General features: G+C 46.7%; 1 protein-coding gene across 1 annotated transcript in view; it reads right to left on the reverse strand.

Annotated features, from left to right (window-relative positions):
* LOC139248274 (zinc finger protein 664-like) overlaps positions 1-6,022 on the reverse strand; it is a 127,272-nt gene that overhangs the window by 51,233 nt on the left and 70,017 nt on the right. The gene's annotated exons all lie outside the window — the stretch shown is intronic.

Genomic DNA, 6,022 nt, shown 5'->3' on the forward strand with positions numbered 1-6,022 from the left:
CCTCAGAGAAGAAATTTCTCCTCATCTCAGTTTTAAATGGGCGGCCCCTTATTCTGAGACTATGTCCCCTAGCCTTAGTTTCCCTCATCAGTGGAAATATCCTCTCTGCATCCACCTTGTCGAGCCCCCTCATTATCTTATTTGTTTCAATAAGATCACCTCTCATTCTTCTGAACTCCAATGTGCATAGAATGTGTATAGGTCCAATCTACTCAACCTATCCTCATAAGTCAACCACCTCACCTCTGGAATCAACTGAGTGAACCTTCTCTGAACAGCCTCCAATGCAAGTATATCCTTTCTTTAAATACGGAGACCAAAACTGCACGCAGTACTCCAGGTGGGGCCTTACCAATACCTTGTAGAGTTGCAGCAGGACTTCTCTGCTTTTAGACTCTATCCCCCTTGCAATAAAGGCCAACATTCCATTGGCCTTCCTGATTACTTGCTGTACCTGCATACTAACTTTTTGTGTTTCATGTCCAAGGACCCCCAGGTCCCTCTGTACTGCAGCAATTTGCAATTTTTCTCCATTTAAATTATAATTTGCTTTTCTATTATTTCTGCCAAAGTGGATAAACTCACATTTTCCCACATTATACTCTATCTGCCAAATTTTTGCCCACTCACTTAGCCTGTCTATATCCCTTTACAGATTATTTGTGTCCTCAATTTGCTTTCCCACCCATCTTTGTTTCATCAGCAAACTTGGCTACATTACACTCGGTCCCTTCATCCAAGTCATTAATATAGATTGTAAATAGTTGAGGACCCAGCACTGATCCCTGTGACACCCCACTAGTCACTGTTTTCCAACCGGAAAATGACTCATTTATCCCGACTCTCTGTTTTCTGTTAGTTAGCCAATCCTCTATTGGAACCGGTTCCAATTCCTGGGGCATTGGAACCGGTTCTGGGGGAGGTAGGACCAGTACAAACTGGACGATCTGCACCCGGGCAGGACTGGAACCAATGTCCTCGGGGGAGTGTTTGCTTGTGCTGTTGGGGAGGAGTTAAACTAATATGGCAGGGGGATGGGAACCAATGCAGGGAGACAGAGGGAAGTAGAATGGGGGCAGAAGCAAAAGATAGAAAAGGAGAATAGTAAAAGTGGAGGGCAGAGAAACCCAAGGCAAAAAGCAAAAAGGGCCACATTACAGCAAAATTCTAAAGGGGCAAAGTGTGTTAAAAAGACAAGCCTGAAGGCTCTGTGCCTCAATGCGAGGAGTATTTGGAATAAGGTAGACGAATTAACTGCGCAGATAGCAATTAACGGGTAGATGTAATTGGCATTATGGAGACATAGCTCTAGGGTGACCAAGGCTGGGAACTCAACATTCAGGGGTATTCAACATTTAGGAAGGATAGACAGAAAAGAAAAGGAGGAATTGCAGCGTTGCTGGTTAAAGAGGAAATTAATGCAATAGTAAGGAAGGACATTAGCCTGGATGATGTGGAATCGGTATGGGTGGAGCCACGGAATACCAAAGGGCAGAAAATGCTAGTGGGAGTTGTGTACAGACCACCAAACAGTAGTAGTGAGGTTTGGGACAGCATCAAACAAGAAATAAGGGATGCGTGCAATAAAGGTACAGCAGTTATCATGGGTGACTTTAATCTACATATTGATTGGGCTAACCTAACTGCAGTGCAGTGGAGGAGGATTTCCTGGAGTGTTTTAGGGATGGTTTTGTAGACCAATATATCGAGGAACCAAGTAGAGGGCTGGCCATCCTAGACTGGGTGATGTGTAATGAGAAAGGATTAATCAGCAATCTTGTTGTGCGAGGCCCCTTGAGGAAGAGTGACCGTAATATGGTAGAATTCTTTATTAAGATGGAGAGTGACACAGTTAATTCAGAGACTAGGGTCCTGAACTTAAGGAAAGGTAACTTCGAGGGTATGAGACGTGAATTGGCTAGAATAGACTGGCGAGTGATACTTAAAGGGTTGACGGTGGATAGGCAATGGCAAACATTTAAAGATCAAATGGATGAACTTCAACAATTGTACATCCCTGTCTGGAGTAAAGACAAAATGGGCAAGGTGGCTCAACCATGGCTAACAAGGGAAATTAAGGATAGTGTTAAATCCAAGGAAGAGGCATATAAATTGGCCAGAAATAGAAGCAAACCTGTGGACTGGGAGAATTTGTAATACAGCAGAGGACAAAGGGTTTAATTAGGAGGGGGAAAATAGAGTATGAGAGGAAGCTCGTTGGGAACATAAACACTGACTGCAAAAGCTTCTGCAGATATGTGAAGAGAAAAAGATTAATGAAAACAAACGTAGGTCCCTTGCAATCAGATTCATGTGAATTTATAATGGGGAACAAAGAAATGGCGGACCAATTAAACAAATACTTTGGTTCTGTCTTCACGAAGGAAGACACAAATAACCACCTCCCGGATATACTAGGGGACCGAGGGTCTAGTGAGAAGGAGGAACTGAAGGAAATCCTTATTAGGCGGGAAACTGTGTTAGGGAAATTGATAGGATTGAAGGCCGATAAATCCCCAGGGCCTGATAGTCTGCATCCCAGAGTACTTAAGGAAATAGCCCTAGAAATAGTGGATGCATTGGTGATCATTTTCCAACAGTCTATTGACTCTGGATCGGTTCCTATGGACTGGAGGATAGCTAATATAACACCACTTTTTAAGAAAGGAGGGAGAGAGAAAACAGGTAATTATAGACCGGTTAGCCTGACATCAGTAGTGGGGAAAATGTTGGAATCAATTATCAAAGACGAAATAGCAGCACATTTGAAAAGCAGTGACAGGATCAGTCCAAGTCAGCATGGATTTATGAAGGGGAAATCATGCTTGACAAATGTTCTAGAATTTTTTGAGATGTAACTGGTAGAGTGGACAAGGGAGAATCAGTGGATGTGGTTTTGACAAGGTTCCACACAAGAGATTGGTGTTCAAAATGAAAGCACATGGTATTGGGGGTAATGTACTGACGTGGATAGAGAACTGGTTGGCAGACAGGAAGCAGAGTCGGGATAAACGGGTCCTTTTCAGAATGGCAGGCAGTGAATAATGGGGTGCCGCAGGGCTCAGTGCTGTGACCCCAGCTATTTACAATATACATTAATGATTTGGATGAGGGAATTAGGTGTAATATCTCCAAGTTTGCAGATGACACTAAGCTGGGTGGCGGTGTGAGCTGTGAGGAGGACAGATGAAGTATAATGTGGATAAATGTGAGGTTATCCATTTTGGGTGTAAAAACATAAAGGCAGAATATTATCTGAATGGCAGCAGATTAGGAAAATGGGAGGTGCAGTGAGACCTGGGTGTCATGGTACATCAGTCATTGAAAGTTGGCATGCAAGTTCAGCAGGCGATGAAGGCGGCAAATAGTATATTGGCCTTCATAGCGAGGGGATTTGAGTACAGGAGCAGTGAGGTCTTGCTGCAGTTGTACAGGGCCTTAGTGAGTCCTCACCTGGAATATTGTGTTCAGTTTTGGTCCCCTAATCTGAGGAAGGACGTTCTTGCTATTGGGGGAGTGCAGCAAAGTTTCACCAGACTGATTCCCGGGATGGCTGGACTGACACACAAGGAGAGACTGGATCGACTGGGCCTGTATTCACTGGAGTTTAGAAGGATGAGAGGGGATCTCATAGAAACATATAAAATTCTGACGGGACTGCACAGGTTAGATGCAGGAAGAATGTTCCCAATGTTGGGGAAGTCCAGAACCAGGGGACATAGTCTAAGGATAAGGGGTAAGCCATTTAGGACTGAGATGAGGAGAAACTTCTTCACTCAGAGTTGTTAACCTGTGGAATTCCCTACCGCAGAGAGTTGTTGATGCCAGTTCATTGGATATATTCAAGAGGGAGTTAGATATGGCCCTTACGGCTAAGGGGATCAAGGGGTATAGAGAGAAAGCAGGAAAGGGGTACTGAGGGAATGATCAGCCATGTTATTGAATGGTGGTGCAGGCCCGAAGGGCTGAATGGCCTACTCCTGCACCTATTTTCTATGTTTCTATGTGCAATAAGGCTAACTTTGAACTTATCGACACTATCCCCGAGCTGAGTTAGTTTAAATGCTTTCTCAAAGCATGCTCAACAGCCTCTGCCAGCCTTTTGGCTCCCAAGAAGTTAAGATGGAGACTGTCCCTCTGAAACAACTTACCTTGTCTAGCGAACACCTCCCAATTATCGATGAAGTGAAGCTTCTTTTTGCAGAGGTCCCGGAGCCAGATGTTGAACCCTATGATTCGGCTATTCCTCTCCATCGATCTGGACATGACTGGGAATAGCTACTACCCTTGCACCCCTTTGCTGAAGGACATCTATGAGGCTTTTGTCGGAATCATGCAAAACAAATGGACTTCTATCCATGATATCATTAGTTCCAATATGTAAACCTGTTACAGTATCTTTTCACTCACCTTTCATTAGTTCTTCCGCACAATCCTGGAGATCAGCTACCTTGGCCCCTGGAAAACAGAAGATTACTCTTGACAGAGCCTTACCTCTACATAGGGTGCTCTATGTGTGCCTGATGATAGAGTCCCCAATGAGGATTGCCCCTTGCCTCTTGCTATTTGTTGGCTGTTCAAATGATGTCCTCCTGGACTATGCAGCCTTCCTCTTATCTTTTCCAAGATGCTGATGTGAGCATTGAGGTTCGGTGTCACTGGTGCTGACCTCACTGTCTGTTGTGTTCTCCAAATCACAAAGCGGGACATACCTGTTTGAAGTAATAAGAGAATCTAAAGAAATTCTCCCTTTAAATGGGCATAGAGACTCTCCCTTTAAACAGCAACAGAGATGATGTGAAACTAAGAAAGAAGCATTATTGTCCGATTAAAAGTAAACCGGATGCTGGCGCCTGTAAATAGCAGACATCCGACTGACCCTCGACTGCTGAAGCTGTCGTTGTCAGAACCAGGGGGCGAGGACAATGTTTGAGCCGGGGTGCTATGCATGGCGATGACATCAGCATCACGAAGCGCAGCAAAGCGGGGCGAACTGTGTTACCGCCGTCGCAAAACTCCCAAATTTAGCGGGAGGCACTGTTCTCACTGCGTCCAGTCACAAACTCATTTACAACCCGTTATCGCCAAATTTCACCCCCTCTCCCTTTAAACACGGATAGAGATGCTTCAAATTTAAACAGGCACAGAGACACCTCAAATCGCTGGAGAAATACCACCAACGATGTCTCCGCAAGATCCTGGGAGGTCAGACGCACCAACATCAGTGTTCTTGATCAGACCAACATCCCCAGCATTGAAGCACTGACCGCACTCGACCAGCTCCGCTGGGCAGGCCACATCGTCCGCATGCCCGACACAACACTCCCAAAGCAAGCGCTCTACTCGGAGCTCCTTCACGGCAAGCGAACCCCAGGTGGGCAGAGGAAACGTTACATGGACACCCTCAAAGCCTCCCTGATAAAATGCAACGTCCCCACTGACACCTGGGAGTCCCTGGCCAAAGACCGCCCTAAATGGAGGAGGTGCATTGGGGAGGGCACTGAGCACCTCGAGTCTTGTCACCGAGAGCGTGCAGAAATCGAGTGCAGGCAGCGGAAGGAGCGTGCGGCAAACCTGTCCCACCCTCCCCTTCCCTCAACCTCTGTCTGTCCCACCTGTGACAGGGACTGTGGTTCTCGTATTGGACTGTTCAGTCACCTGAGAACTCATTTTTAGAATGGAAGCGAGTCTTCCTCGATTCCGAGGGATTGCCTAGGATGATGATGAAACAGGCACAGTGACACTGCCCCTTTAAACAGACACAGAGCCTTAAACTTTGAAGAGAGCCTGCCCCTTTAAGGAGCGCGCCCTGTATTTTTCACATTGATTGATTGGAGCCAAGCCCCGTCCCCCGCCGCTGATTGGCGCGGAGCAGCGCGCGCTGGGTGGGCGGATGGCCCGCGCGGCCTCGCCATTGGCTGCGGGCTGAGTGGCGGCGCGCGGGCGGGTTGGCGGTTGGTGGCGGGCTCCGCTCGCGGACCGGGATGTTCGGAGAGCCGCAGCGGGTGAGGCGGGGACTTGT

This window comes from Pristiophorus japonicus, unplaced genomic scaffold (genome assembly GCF_044704955.1).
Source record: "Pristiophorus japonicus isolate sPriJap1 unplaced genomic scaffold, sPriJap1.hap1 HAP1_SCAFFOLD_29, whole genome shotgun sequence".
NCBI classification, from domain to species: Eukaryota; Metazoa; Chordata; class Chondrichthyes; family Pristiophoridae; genus Pristiophorus; species Pristiophorus japonicus.